The sequence below is a fragment of the Falco cherrug genome, chromosome 3 (genome assembly GCF_023634085.1).
Source record: "Falco cherrug isolate bFalChe1 chromosome 3, bFalChe1.pri, whole genome shotgun sequence".
In the NCBI taxonomy this organism is placed as follows: domain Eukaryota; kingdom Metazoa; phylum Chordata; class Aves; order Falconiformes; family Falconidae; genus Falco; species Falco cherrug.
This window is the reverse complement of record NC_073699.1, coordinates 114,518,618-114,534,190: the sequence shown is the minus strand read 5'-3', so window position 1 is coordinate 114,534,190 and position 15,573 is coordinate 114,518,618.

Genomic DNA, 15,573 nt, shown 5'->3' with positions numbered 1-15,573 from the left:
ATGTCAGCCTCATGGTTGGGGTAAGCCTAGCAGAATTTGCGTTTAACAATTTTCAAGTATATTAGATTAGCAATTATCCTGTTCTGGTTTTAAATTCTAATTTCACCTTTTTTCTTACTGCTGCAGGATACAATATTCATGTACTGTTAAATCAAATACTTCATTAACAGCACCAGAGATAAATATTGAATTAATGGAATAATGCAGGTTAATAGTAGATTCATGGGATAATGCTGGAGAATGCTGTGTATGAATTATGCTGGCAGCTGAATGGCTGACCCTTGCTGTGCTCTGACCGCAGGTACAATAAAAATAGCCCAAAAATGCTAAGCTATCCGATATTTAAATATTTACCGGGAGTAGGTAATAGCTCATGGATGCAGACAGATGCTCAGATGGAGTTGGACAAGCCATAAGCACTGAGTTTTTCAGGCTCTCCCTTCCTGCTAAGAAGCAGCAGAACCCACTGGTTGCTGCTGCTGAAGAAACGCTCATTTCCACCCCAGAATCTCCCGTCTCCTTCAGCCCTGTCCACTTGGCTTGTAGCTCCTGACAAAGGCATCTCGTTAAGGCTGCATGAGCCTCTGCAGTGCAGCAGCCAATGAAAAAAACCCAAATTTTTTTAGCAAAAAATTAACAGCCCACAACTCCCCTTCAGAAATGGCCTGAAGCAGAGACCTGCTGAAAGGCAGCACAGCCCCACGCTTGCAGAGCTTGCAGAGATGTGCTGCCTTACAAACTGGGCAGCATCCGACATGGTGCAAGGGGCTGTCCCCGTCTGCCTGTGACAGAACCCGAGGGCAGGCAGAGTCCACCACCAAACGAGTGGGAAGGGCAAAAAGCCTACCAGGACATGCTTTTAAACCGTACCCATGTCTCTGCCCTTAATATTTTTTAACAAGCCTGTCTAGCCAGTTACTGTATTTTTTACCTGACTTCATGAATATTTTAAGTAGGAAACTCATCCCACATTTGTTTCTTTTTTCTTTTCTTCCAGGAAATGTGTGTGTGCAAACTCTCCCTAATTGATGTAAATATGGAGGCGGAAGAGTTTTGCTTCATTGTTACAAATTAAAAGTTCCCTGACATTTCCAATCAGCTGGAGAGAAAAGCGATGCAACTATAAATACATCACAAAGCCAGCAAGTCTGCTCTGGCATCAGCAGCATGCTGCTATTATGACACTGAATGGTGAGGCTCTGAGGTGTGCTTGTTGCAGTGGAGAGTAATAGCATGGTGGCCCTGGGAAGGTAATAGAGAATTCATGACGGGGGATGACTGAAAACTTGGGCACAAGGGCAAGGAAATGACCATTAGGGCTAATTCCAGCTCGTTTGGCTTCCCCAAGGCTTAAACTGGGGAGAGGGGTATGGTTAGTGTATCAGCATGGTGATGCTTGATGGGGTCCTGGCTTCTGCAAGACAAAGCTGGTGAAATGCTCTATCCTGTGACCTGCAGAGCTGCTGCTGTCAGGGTCAAGCTCACTGTGAATGTCTCTGCCTGAAACAGGTCTGAGTGAGACACACGACCACATGGAAGCAACGGGGTGGAGGCTGGTGGGGGGAGACCTGCAATGAGGGCAGGAACAGGACGACTGCGTTCCCACAGAAGCCCACCACCCCTGCTTTATCCCTCCTTGAAATCCCATCTGGTCGGGACTAGGGAGGCCCCAAAAAAGAGTAGAAAGATGGAAAAGTCTCCTTTGCCCTGTGGTCTCCCTATACAGGGACCTGTCCTTAGCAGGGAGGAAAAGGCACCATGTGTGGGGGCGAACCCAAAGGGTGGCATAGTCTGTGCTAACCAGGCGCTGCAGATAGTTATGACACCCTCTCCACCCCAGAATAAAAAGGGTGTAGGAGTCTAGGGTTGGTATACGCTGCAGTTCACCTCTGCCTTCTCGGCTGAATGTCTTCTGCATGGATCTACCCATGTGGGGCTGACTGAGACACAGCTATGGCTGGAACAGTTGGGGTAAAGCGAGGCAACAAGCACAGGACTTCAGGTGAGTGGCATAAATCTAATCCTGTATGATGAGTTTGATTGCATTTAGACTTTTTGAGGTGGTAATGTGAAATATCTCATGCCCGATCACCCAGCTCGGAGGTCTCTCCAGCTTCCCCTGGGCATTAGGGTGCCTAGGAATGGGTGTTGCAGTGCTTGGCACCCCACCCCCCCCCCGATGCTCCTTCAGGTGCAGTACCACCGTGCTAATGTTTGGGGTTAATGCTCATGCTGCCTTCCCAGGTCGTTTCACAGTTAAGTGCACCCTGGCTTTTGGTGGTGGATGTCTAAAATTCCAGTGACATCCTTTTCCATTTTACAAATCCATCAGGCTGCAGACACAGTCGGGTACAATGCGTTCAGACATCCAGTGCAAGGAAAACTAATAATAATACCAATGATTTTTATTGGCTTCACACACCATAGCTTGTACTTCTCCTCCCCAGGGCCAGATGAAAGTTTTGTGGTGTTGTTTAAGAAAAAGCCCACTTTGGCACCATAGCTGGCAGAAATATTGAGAGTTTCATTTCTTCCCCTTCCCCCTTACTTCCTCCTCTTGTAATCTTTGATAAAGAAAAAAGTGTTCTCCAAAAAAGGTATGCTAATTAACAATTAATTCTTTTATCTTATAGTGCCAAGACTGTAAGACCTGAAGAAGATGTAGAATAAAATTAGTGGTAATTAGCTTTTTAGAGCATTAAATATACAGTGACATGAACGATGGAGAATTAACATTGTGCATTTATTTTTAACAATATTTATACAGGCAGTTTTTGAACAAGGCCCTGTGGCATTAGCTTTTACTAATACAGGCAAAACAGCAATGGGAAATAATTACATTTAGTCTGCATTAAGACAGCACTATGCAAATCAAAGGAATAATGAAGAGAAGCCTGTTAATAGGGTTTTTGGAGACTCTATACTTGAATATAATATTTGGGCTTTGTATTCCTCCGAAGTATTCAGAAATTACCACCCTCCATCATTTCAAGCCACAGGCACGTGGCTTTGTATAAACATCTCTGGTATGGATCAGAGCTGCCAGCCAAGGTGCAGGTTTCCAAAGTGGTGGGTTGGGCTCACTGTTTGGTGGTTTGGGCTGTTTGCTTTGGAGGGGACCCCTGTGCAGGAGCCAGCGAGCAGACAAGGATGAATGGCTGCATCTCCCCCTGGTCCCTCCACAACACAGCCACAGCCCGGCAGCGCGGGGCATAACCCAGCGCTTCTCTCTCCGGTCTCTGTGGAACACCTGGGCACCGTCGTGTACTTCAGCACCGACAAAACCATTTTTCTGGCTGAATGTATTTATTCTTCACTATTGCTGTTTCGGTCTTTTGGGGCACCTCTGGGAGCTGGTCTTCATGTTAACACGCTCGGCGTGTGCTAACTGCCATACAAACCACTTCATCAGTGAGCCTTCTGCATGCACATGCCTCACCCTCCAGAGTCGGGGACACAGATGAAACCTCCCTCATCCAGACATTGGCAACATTTGGACAGAAAGGGACAGAGAAAACAAAAATTTGGCTCCTGATCAGCTGAAACGCCCATGGATCATCCATCTTCTGTTATTGCTCCAGCAGATGCAGGAGAAGGAAATGGGAAGATCTGTAAAACCTTGTTTGTGTTACACAGTTTTACTGCTAATAGGGTGTGCTAATTAAGAAAGAAGCCTCAGCAGATGAGTCCTTGAAAAAGTTTTTAATTAACGCTCTCTCCAAAGGCAGAGTCAGAGGGAAGAGAGGGGAGCAGGGTGAAGGGTCGTCCTCTGGCTCCCCCAGCCCAGCATCCACAGCAGGAGCCCAGAGCCCTGCCGCCCACCTTGCACACTGGCTCCAGCCTGCCTTCAAAAGCATCGGTGTTAATTAAAAGAGAAAAGGCATCAGTGACAGTTTTCAATCAGGTGTTTAATGAATAGCTGACAGGTCACTTAATGCAATCAGTCCATTGTCATTTCAATGAAGTGACAGCAGGTTGTATATTAATATCGTGACCTCTGTTTCAGAAATCCATGGGGGGATGCTGAAACCTCCTGTCAAGGTTTTGCAGGGCTCGGCTACTGCCCTCTGCTCTGTGTCAGGTGTAAATCACAGTGTCTGAGGCATGCCAGGTCTGCAGCCTGTGGGTGACCCACACCAGGGCAGGGACACCCCTGAGGGACTGTGGCCATGGGTGACCCACGTTTGAGTGGAGGAAAACCAGTAACAAGTAAAGAGCAGCATCAACCCTCACTGCCTGCAGCCTTCAGTGGGGTGGGTGGGGAGAGGAGGAAAGTGTTCAGTTGTAGCTGAGCCATAGGGAATGGGAGGTAATGTGTTTTCCTAAGTGTTTTTTAATTGTCTTGTCATGTTTTTTTGTTTGTTTTTTTTTTTTTTTCTCAATACCTGAATGAGGCATCAGAAGTTGGTGTTAATTGGCAAGAAATTAAATTAAGCAAAAACTCCCCAAGTTGAGACTGTTTTGCCTGCAGCACGCTGCCACGGAGCATGCGCTGGGCTGCTGCTCTGTCATCCACCCTACACAGCTGGTTCTTACCACTCTATTAACGTGTTTGCTCCTTAGGTATCATTCCTTCTGGCAAACAGGAAAACCAAGAATTTAAAATAAACAGAACTTCCTTGGGATGGAAAAACAGGAAAAAAGAACTCAGGCATTTATATGTTAACAGCCCTCACCGAGACATTTTTCCCGTCTCATTTTCTTGGAAGGGGAATTTTATTCCCTGATGGACAGCCTGGAAGATGATGATACTCCCCTTGCAAAATGATTGCAAGGCGGGCAATGACAGTTCAAACCCTTGCCTTGCTCTGCCAGTCTCTTGACAACACTAATGGGACCGCCAAGAGGGCACAAGAGTGTTATTTTCTCTCCACAGTCCATTCAGAGCCTGCCTTCCCGCAGAGACAGCCCCGGAGTCCTAGTTAGGCTCTAGTGGTTGTGATGACTATGGTGTGGCTGCATGTCCTTTATCTTCAGACCCACCTGTCTCACTCCCATCTGGATTATCTGGTGGTAATTATCATCCTGTGACCTGTTAGGCTCTTGGGAGATTAAAAGACCCATTCCTTCCAACAAGATAGAGGTCACAAAATCCTCAAATCTTGTTCGCTATGGGACCATTCAGGGAAACTGAGCTGTAGGTGAGGCTTAGAGGTATCACAAATAGAAATCAGACGGCAAAAACGGGCAGGCGGAGAAGCCTTTGCAGTGCCCTTTTCTCGGAAGAAATGCTGAGAGAATCACGGGGTGCCACATTCGGGTCCTTGAACTGAATCAACTCTGTATTTTTTTAACAGCCACAACCTGAGGAGGAGAAATGAAAATGGTGTGTCCAGTGCTGATCTTGAACAGCCACATTCAGCAATATCGGATACAAGCTGCTGTGGAGAGGAGACTGAAAACCACTGTGCTCCCACCTGCAGGTAAGTCAGACTGAAACACTCGTCCAGAGAGGAAAATGTTCCTTGAACCCACTTTCCCTGATCCCTTTCTGCAATTTTTTTTAATTCTCTTGCTGTGTTTTTATGATGTAGTCTTTCTTTCTTCCTGCATATTTAAGTTTGCTTCCTATCTCCCACCTGCAGCTGAGTGGTTGCACTTCTGCCAAGATCGCACATAAAACAAAATTAGGAAAGGAGAGATCAGCTAATAAGCAGTTGCTATTTATTATGGGAAATTACAGCTTTCATGTCTTCATAGAGCAAACACCTGTCAGCTCCAAACCAGAGACCTGTTACGTCTAAATACCTTGCTTAAGTGGGTGGATAGGCTTAAATGCACTCTTAATCATTCCTTATTTTAGCAGAAATTGCTGCTGCTGTCCTTGGTGTCAGGGGACAGACACAAGCAGTACGGGGCTGTACAGGGACAGGACGGGGCCCCCTCCATTCCGTGTGATCTGCAGCACCTGGTCATGGCACCTCACCTGGCACCACCGAGAAGTGGCTTCTCTAAAGCATCACAGCGTGATCACCAGTGAACGGCAAACACCGTGGGGTCCATCCTCATCCAGGCCAGCAAAATTTTCATTGCAGAGATGGAAGATGGCCACTTAATTAGAGTGGATAAGCGCCGGACGATGCACTGCCTGGCTAAGGCTGAACATGTGTGCTGCTAGTAATAGCTCTGGCAGAGGCATTCCTGTCACCAGGCCTTGGTTTGTGTTACAAAGGATGCCCCTTTTTACAGGCATGGGAAATGGAGGCAAGAGGCACGTGAAGCAACCTGAGAACAGTGGATTTTCCCTAATTATTAAAAATTAGCGATAAGCCCAGGCCCCAGAGTCCCACTTCTATGTTCAAGTACTCAAAGGGCTTTGCCATCCCGGCTGCTTTCATTTATCACCAGCATATTGCATTCCTGCAAGAGAGTCCTATTTCAGAAGAACCACCCACCCAAAGACCATCACCTCTACTGGAGCCTCCCAGGCCCATTGTCCATCCCAGTTATACTCTGGCAGGCCAACGTGGTGCTTCCCACAGATGTGTTCAAAACAAACAGGCAGGAGGGCTGGCATGGCTGGGTCCCCCATGAGTACTTGAGGTCTAAGGTTTGTTTAAGACACTTGTGCTTTCTGTCCTGTGCCACTGCATCTGAGGAGGTCCAATTTGTATGGTCAAGCTTGCCTTACTTGCAGTATTCCACCCTCCATCCCACTCTATATCCAGCTGCTCTGTAAGAGAGGGATGGAAGTTGTCACCTTGTGAGGGCCTTGCTTCTGCCCTTTTGTAACTAAAGACCTTTTGAATGTCAGAGCTTTTGAACATCTCTTGTAAAAATTTTATAAGCAGAACCGTGTTGTTGTCCCATTCTACAAAGAGGAAGACACCCATGGAGAGCTGAGGAAAATCACTGGTTTGGGTGCTTTGATGTCACATCTAGCACAAAACCTCATTGCTATTCCACCCCAGCTCAGGGAGTTTTGCCAGACTGCTTTTCTGGGCTTCTTGGAGTGCCTGTTTTGTAGAAGATATGTGATGGAACTCACTGGTGAGGAGTGGGTATCAGTGATGTAGGTACTCGCCAGGGAACAACAGGAGATGGAATACTAATTAGGTGACTCCAAAGTTCCTATAACCTAGATCAGCAAAGGAGCAAAATCCCATGAGCTCCAAAGCACTCAGCTCAAATCTCTGGAGGGCTGAACACTGAAGCTGTGATTTCTCCCCAGCTATCGAGCATCACCCCCACTGCAGAGACGGCTGCAGGACGTGGATCCAAGCACAGCATGTGGTAATTCACTGCCAGCAAGGCTTCCCATTGTGGACAGCCGCACCACATGCCTGACTTCCCACAAAATGCAAGGATACATGATCGTGGCTTTGGGCCAGTGTCTCCTGTTCACACACTGGAGCAGAAATAAACAAAACATTGTCAAAAACAAAGGCCCAAGTGATGTTGGGAAACATCAATTGCCTTTTACATAATGTAAACCAGCCTGGCATCCCCAGGGTGCTTGCCTGTATGTTTTGGAGTTTGCACAGTATTTGAGAGAGAGCCGACAGTGTGCTGGGAGGTGTAACTGTTGCTATGGCTCCCTGATTACCTTCCGAGAGGTTACCATAGAGAAAAGCCCAGAGCTGTCTTTAGGAACAATAAACCTTCAACTTCGTTTACATGGACTTTTCAGTTTTTAAATAAAACTTTACATGAGTCAGAAATTGAGCCTACAGCCCACCGCAGAGCAGGGAGGATTTTACTGCTGCAGAAACTAAAGAAATATTTCAATATTTGTTTCTCTATTTCATATTGCACTGAAACAATATTTTGAGAGGCGGGGTGGGTTGCTTGGTTGGCTAGCGAGTGAGTTATTTGATTTAGGGTTTGGGGCACTTTTTTTTTCCCATTGAGAGACCAGAAACATTGCGAATCATGTCTGGGAAGAGACAGTAAAGTCTGGATGTTCAGCAGAGATGGTCTTTGCTGCAAGGCTCAGTTACAGAAATGGGAAAGCTCTACCAGAAGTGCATCAGCAAAGTCACGCCACCAGAGGAGGTGACAAGTTGGCAGCGGGTGCATTTTCCTGGACCACAGGAGATGCAGGTTCCAGTGCAGACACTGGAGAGATGCCAGGGAGCCCTTTGCTTTTTGACCTCAGTCATAGTTAGCCAAAAAGAAAACAGCCTGGTGTTTGATGATGGGGCAGTCAGGCCCTGTTTGCTGTTTCTGGCCAAAACAAAAGGGGTATTGTAGGTCTAGGAAATTTTTGCTTACAGAAAAGATGTTTTCCCTCAAAAAAATCAGGTTTGAACAAACCTGCCTTTCCAACCTGCTTGGCAGAACCACGGCTTTGTCCAACACTACGCACTGCTTTAGAGCTTCCCAGGAGGGGATGTACAGACCCCAGGCAACATCAAACCTGCTTGTAGTCATGACACTGCAGAGTGGCTCTTTTGGTGGAAATAACTGACATTTTGTACCGCACTAAAAATCCTTTTGTATTGCAGAAGGGGCATATACAGTTGCAGCACTGAGAAGAGAGCACCAGCTCCCATCAGCAGGCTCTTGGTGAGGGTGGCTTCATTGTGCAGGTCATTAGGTAGGAAGGTTGTTGAAGATGCTGCTCGGGACCAGATGGCCACGGTGTTTTACAAAAGGCACCTTGGGATGGCTAAGCACCTCATCACCACAGTCAGAAGCTGACTCCCCATGTCACTGTACCCTTCCATAGGTTGACAATCTCAGGTGCTGAGACTCACCTTGCCAAAACCTGGCTGTCTGCAGGGTTGCCCCCAGGATAAGCCAGTCCTGCAGTCTCCCTTCACACCTCACCCACCTCAAGGGAGGGTGGCATGGGTGACCTCCCAAAAGTATTGAGGTTACACGGCAAGGGGGCGTTCTCCAGTTCATGAAGATACTTGCAGTGTCGGCCACACCAATGCGGATCTGTTCGGTAGAGTCAGTGCTGCCTGGGCTGTGTTTTATCTTGTCTTGAAATAGATATCTACACTGGTTAGAAGAATTGCTCCTCGCAGTACCTGTCTCTCTTCACTGACTTTGAAAGGAGTCTATAGGGTCTAATTCAGCTGTAGCAGCATACTTCACTGATTTCTATCTGAGTGAGACGAATCCTATCCTGAAGTGCTACCTTTAATTTTTTTAGTATCTAAAATGACTGTGCATCTTAGTGATGAGGCAAACATGGAAAAAAACACCTTTTGACCTCTTAATTGACCTCAGCGGTACCACTGACTGGAAACTTTTGAGGGATGCAGATAAGTTTCAGCATTTTGAGAAAAGCCAGATGAGGGTGGCCACGAGTTAGTAACGGGTTAAGAATTAAGAACTGATTCCCACAGAGTATCACCTCCCATAGCTTGGTACAAAAAGGAATTCAGAAGAACTCTCCTTGCTGTTGCAATGATATCCATAACTTCCCACAACGCTGTCAAAAAGACGGAGAATGCCATACTAAATTTTTGGCATCAATAATATAATAGTTTATTAATTCTACAGCAGAAGAACTTAATTGGCTGTGGATAAATTATGAACATAGCAGGAGGCAGGGGAGGTCTGCATTCCTCTCACTCACAATAAATGAAATTGAGTATTATTAATACATAGCAAGATTAAAGCAATTTCCGTCTGATTCATGGCTCTTGCTTTCTCTAACGACAAGTGAGGTGGACAGAATTGTCTGTTTCTGCTTTCAAGTCTCAAGTATTTCCACCAGATTTGCACTTGCTTTCTGTCCTAATGAAGAGAGGGTAAACTGTTTCTGCCACCACCTAAACCCAGCCATAGGTAGTCAGAGCAGCAGGGACTGCACTCAGCAATTGTGACATTGTTTTGTGAAAACTTGCTATAACATTTTGTCTTGGGTGATCCATTTTCATCAGTGGAAAAATAAGAAGTTAAAATTTCTCATGTTAGCTTTTTGTATAATCTAAATGAAAAAAAATTTTTTTTTTAAAAGGAGAAAAGCTATTGCAACCAATCAAGCTGACTTAATGACTGCTAGTGAATAAAAGAGTACTGGTGCTGTTTTACACTGTGTACTGGCATTGAAATGCTAAATAACCTGCAGACAAGTGACACTTCTAAGATGCCCTACCAAGAGAGGTCATTAGTCCTTTCCAGAAATAAAAGGAACAATTCCACTTTGCAAACAAGCTGGAAAAGTTGGAAAGCAGAAGAGGAAGGAGATCACAAGGGAAGTCAACAAACATCCACGGAGTCCCCTCTGCTGAAAGGAATGCATCAGATGGGGCAAAGATTACAGCAGAAGAGAAAGGTTGTTTCTTCAACACTGGAAACATGACAGGCTGCTCAGGCTTCCCAGAATAACCAGTGACTTCTAGAGCAGTGGAGGTAGAGAGGGACCACCTGCAGATGGAAGCAGATATGAGGCTATCAGGGACTGCTGGTGATTCAGCTAGGTCAATGGTCCTTTTAACCTGGGTTTGATACTAATGCATTCATGTTGCTCATTGTTTGAAAGATATTATGAACATACTGCCATGAATTAGGTGGCCCTGGCTTAGAGAATGTGGCAATGTCTCCCTCTAGTAGCTGCCCCGGCAATGAAAATTGCCTCTGACCTGCTGGTTTTGATTAAGTGAATTTTCTGTTTCCCCACAAATAGAGAACACTGGCTTTCACCCTGAGGATATTTGCTTTGATTCATACTGTCTGTACATCTTCTGTATGGCTCACTGAACCAATGTGTCTCTGACTGCAGTGCATAATAATGCATAGCAGTAGTCCTGGCCACTGAAGGAAAAATGTACATTGTGCGAGAGCAACAAGGATGCAGCTCCATTTGTCCTGAGCTTACTGTTATCATTTACATAAGTAAACACGAGAACAAGGGAAATGTGAGTCATTCCACTGATTCAGAAGCATTTTACACTCTGCCTGCTGGAATGGAAGTGCCCCGAAAGAGCATCAGACAACAGCAGCTCTACCAAGCAGCCCACCAGCTATACAAATGTGTATGTCAGGTTGTCTCTCCATGTACTTTTTGTAATACTTCACCCCCAATTTCCTTTTCATAGCTCTGCAATGACTGGGTGCTCAAAAGCTAGTAATTTTTTCCACTCAATGATACCAATTGTTCTAATAGAAGCTATTACCTCTCCCCGCAAACCTTGTCTCCATGGAATCCTCAGACCATCATGGTCAAAGCACCACTACCATTTTCCCCTCTTGCACATCCATCTCATTAGCACTCCTCCATCACTCAGGTGCCTCACCACATTGTCCTCCAGGAGACTTCCAACAGCCCTTATCTGCCGCCCCAGCTGCCCCCACTCTCTGTGGGCTCATACCGTGTAGCATTCCCTGTCACATTTCTCTCCTCAATAGCCTGTGAACAGACCCAGACCTTTTTCACAATCCTGCATGCAAGAGTCCACTCCTATACCTGCAGCCTCTAACTTCCCCTCTATACCCCCCCCTTCCCTCCTGGATTTCACAAGGCCCCTTGGTGGCCTGTCCAGTGCCCAGAGGTGAGCAGGCTGCAGTCTCTACACCAAGGACACCCAAGTGCGGCAACATTCCTTTGGTTTCGCAATTCTCTTTAATCTCATCCCTACAAAGAATGTGCTTTTAGACATGAGATCCAAGGTCCAACTACTGATACAAACAGAGGGGTTGCTGCAATCAAATGCCAAGACTTCTGCCCACGCTGACCATGTGAGTTTGTTTTATTCTCTTCTAAACCCGGGGACTGGATCACTATGTTTCTCTGCAGAACTGTAAATTGAAACTGAAGAGTAGACTGAAAAGGAGCTGCTCATATCCTATAACCACTGACCTTCCTGAAGAACTTTAATGCCTGAAACATCCTAAAATTTGTTTTGAATCAATTCAGTATCACCTCAGCACAAGGCAATCTCTATATCTGAAAAAGGCCGCAAGGAGGAACAAGACTGGCAGTGTTGCAGGCAGGATTTTGATTACAAGACTGTAGATACTACTTCCTAATGGGATTGATTAAAAGCTTCACATTTATTATCCTTTACATGGGGTCACTTTATCTAGGGGTATGCCTTTTTGTTTTTCCTCGCAGGTGCAGGTTCATCACTTCTGCTGATGCTAATGGAAATCACATATTCTTGCTGGCAAGAAGGCCACAGAAAGTGACACGAATCCTTTTACCCTCACATCAAGTTGGAAGTGGCTTTGTCCAGAACAACAGAGCACCTGTATCAGAAAGTGCCTCAGTCTGAAGAGTGTCTTGCAGTACGGTGGAGAGAATCCTGTGCTGAAGAGGCCTGTGGTGATTTCGGGTGAACTGCCCTTTGCACTGCAGGCTTTTGACCTGTAAAACTCGACAACCCCCCTTTTTCCTGACCCTCTTTTCCTCTTAGTCATTTGTGCTCGGCACAGCAGGAGTCGGCTCTTGCCAAGTGATGGGAATTGCACCTAATGCAGATCTGGGTCTTTCCAGCATCTCCACCTGTTAAGAGTACACAAGACCTGCTCCCTTTGGTGTTTTACAGCATGACTTGTGCTCAGGTACAATTTCTCAGGCCTGACACCACTATTGCACAGTGCCCCGACTGGAAGCTCTGTCAGTGTCAGTCCTGCTGATGCTCAGATTAACTTCCCAGGACACAGCCAGCAACGGGGCTCTCCATTGGCCTGTACCGAGTGGCTGCAAAATGCCATGATGGACCCGAACCCTCAGTTTGCTTTCCAGGAGTTGGTGGGCCCCCAGGGGGGAGCACTGAAGAGAAAGCAAGACGTTGCAGTAGCAGTGCAGTGCACTCTTGCTGCTTCTCCCATCTCTGGACCACAGATGCTCCTGGTGCCAGCCAGCCATGGGTGTTCTGCTCCTCCTGCAACTCCACAGCGGAGGTATTCCCATCCTGATACTTGGATCGTCTCACAGCTGCTTCATTTCTAAGGGTAAAAATTATGTCCCTGGCAGGCCGGGGAGAAGCTGATACTTTGCAGCTGAGCCCACTGGCTTGTCAAAGAAAACTCAAAAAAAAAAAAAAAAGGAGGAAAAAATAAAAAAGGGTTGGAATCATGAGGCATGCCAGCCTGGGAGCAAGCAGCAGCTGGTGCTGGTCAGCACTGACACCAGTGAAGTGAGCTGACAGCCTGAGGTCAGGAGGGGTGTTGCAGGTGGACACTGCCCTGTGTCCCAGACGTCACTTATCCTGGTCACTGGGGAGCCAGCACCATCTGCAGACTCAGGTGACAACTGTCAGAGCAGCCCACGGCAGCGAAAGGGCTGTGCTGGAAGCCTGAGCTGCAAGCTGAAGCAAACTCACCTCCACTTTGGCGCTGACAAGATGCTGGGTTGTGGTTGTCAGCAGAGGCTCTGCGGTAAAACAGCCCAGGAGGCCGGGCACCTTCTCCTGCCCTTAGCCTGTGCCCAGGGCTCAGGGGCCAGTGGCGCGGGAAAGCAAAGCTGTGGCTGGACTCCAGCCCAGAGCCCTCTTGGTAACACTGGCCACGACAAGAATTTGAAAATTTGAAACTGCTTCTTACTGGTCCTGGCTGAGCAATGATACTCTGTGAGGAATGAATAGCTGTATTGGTTGTCTAAATTCCTGGGAATGATGGATCCCTGATGTCAGCCATCAGTTAGCAAGAGGAGCATCACTGGAAGCCCAGCTGAGACCCAGCTTCTATAATTTTCCCCTGCAAAGACAACCTCATTTTACCCATTTCACTTGCAGTTAAACTGAAGCTGGTTTTCCCCCTCTGCCAGGGAACATTAGGAGTTCTTTGATTCCTGACCTTGTCCATGCCAAGATGATTTGCTCTTCCCTTGTACTTCTTGACAGCTTCCTCTTTTCGAGTCTGCTTCTGCCCTAGGCTGTGTTCTCCCCTCGGGCATCTTGGCACTTGGCGCTGCGAGGTGATGGGTTAGGCATCGCTGATGATTAAACAGATCAGTATGAATGCTTCTCTTTCCTCCTCCTTAGCCTAGATACCCTGGTAGCTATCACTCTCTCAAGCCAGGCATCCTCCACTCGCAGTCAGGCCTGAACTCTGCGTGATGGATCACCCCTCCAGGCAGCCCGACAAAGCCCTCCATTAGCTGCCAGAGCCCTGGCAGTGGCATCACTGTTAAATTGAGTATGTAGTACCTGAGGCTACTCTACCAATAGACTTCACAAGCAGCTCGGCGGGCGTGCTCTCCCGCTCTCCTGCTTAGACAATGCTCTCCAGAATGGATGATGGCAGGCAGTACAGATGGGAGGGGGGATTTGATTAATAAAAGAAGCAATTCTTACTCCCCCGCTCCGCTCTCATTACTGGCATTTGAAAGCTAGGATTCACATTTCTTCTGAGCTCTGGTGTTGTGTACAGATGTGAAGCTGTGTCTCTCGGGAGTGCTTCCACCAGCAGAATTCAGATGGGAGGAAATGGGCTGGTGACACCCAGCAGACAATAATCTATTGGAAAGTATCCTCTGCAGATGTGCTTCCTCTTCATCAGCACTTACTATTGTTATCAATAAGATTCCTTCCCTTCTGCCCCACCCAAAGCTAAAAAGGGGCTGATATTTTATCTTCCTCCCTGCCCTCACCCCCCACACCCCCGAAGGATGAAACAAATGAGTGAAAGAAAAGAAAGAAAAAGTGTCCATTCTGGGTGGGAATGACTCCCATGTGAAGGAGATGAACGAGACTTCTGGGTCACACTAGTTCCACTGAAGCCTAGATGCTGACTTTGCTAGGCAACATCTGTAGAGCTGTTTGGTTCTTAGGTTTTAACCATGACATGCCCTTGCTGGCTTCCACCCCCTGAATAAAAGTGGAGCAGAAACTTCTCCTGGGTAGGCTTCAGCGCTCCCCTGAAGGTTCCAGTAGCCTTGTGGGCTGTTCCTTTTCAGCAAGGCAAGGCTATGGCAGGTCTGTCATCTTTCTGCCTCGTGGCTCTCACCACAAGCTGTGTTTTACCAGTCAGGCTGTGAGTGCTTTGTACACAGCATCTATCCCTGGCCTGCTGGAGGGCAGCACCCAGTTCATCGGCACCTGAACTCAACTGGGTCCTGAGTGGCTGACCCACCAATACAGGTGCTCAGCCTGCTGAAGATAACCTTGCACTCAGAGCTGGGACCTGGGGTCTGCTGAGTTCTACTCATCAGTGATGGCGTTGAGCCTCGTGACTGCTTATGCCCCTCAGTCTTCTAGATGTGAGAAAGGGATGCTGCAGTGATGTGGCGTGTAAAATATCTTGGGAGACCAGAGCAGTGCGAAAGGAGAGCCGGTGCCAGTGGAGATGGTGCTGTCTGAGGCTGCAGTGTAATGGACTGAAACTGTGAAGGTATGTGGAGAACTGAAGATAGCACTTCAGAGGTCCTGCAGCATGAGACCTTAATTTAGTAGAAATTCACAGTGCTAATCTCTCTAAACAGCTATCCTTTAGAGTGTGTGAGAAACCTTGACTCTGACCTAGCTGTGAGCAGGCAGATTGCCAGGAGGTGTAAAAGGCAGAGGTCTGCTGACCATGGAGCAGCTTGGGCCATCACAGAGCTCCTCGGGAAACCAACACCTTTCCCACAGGAAATGAGGCAGGAAAACCTTTGGTTAGAGTGTTTCGAGTGAGGGGGGTTGTTTTCTTATACTCTATTTCCTTTTTTTTTTTTTTTTTAATAAGAGGAAC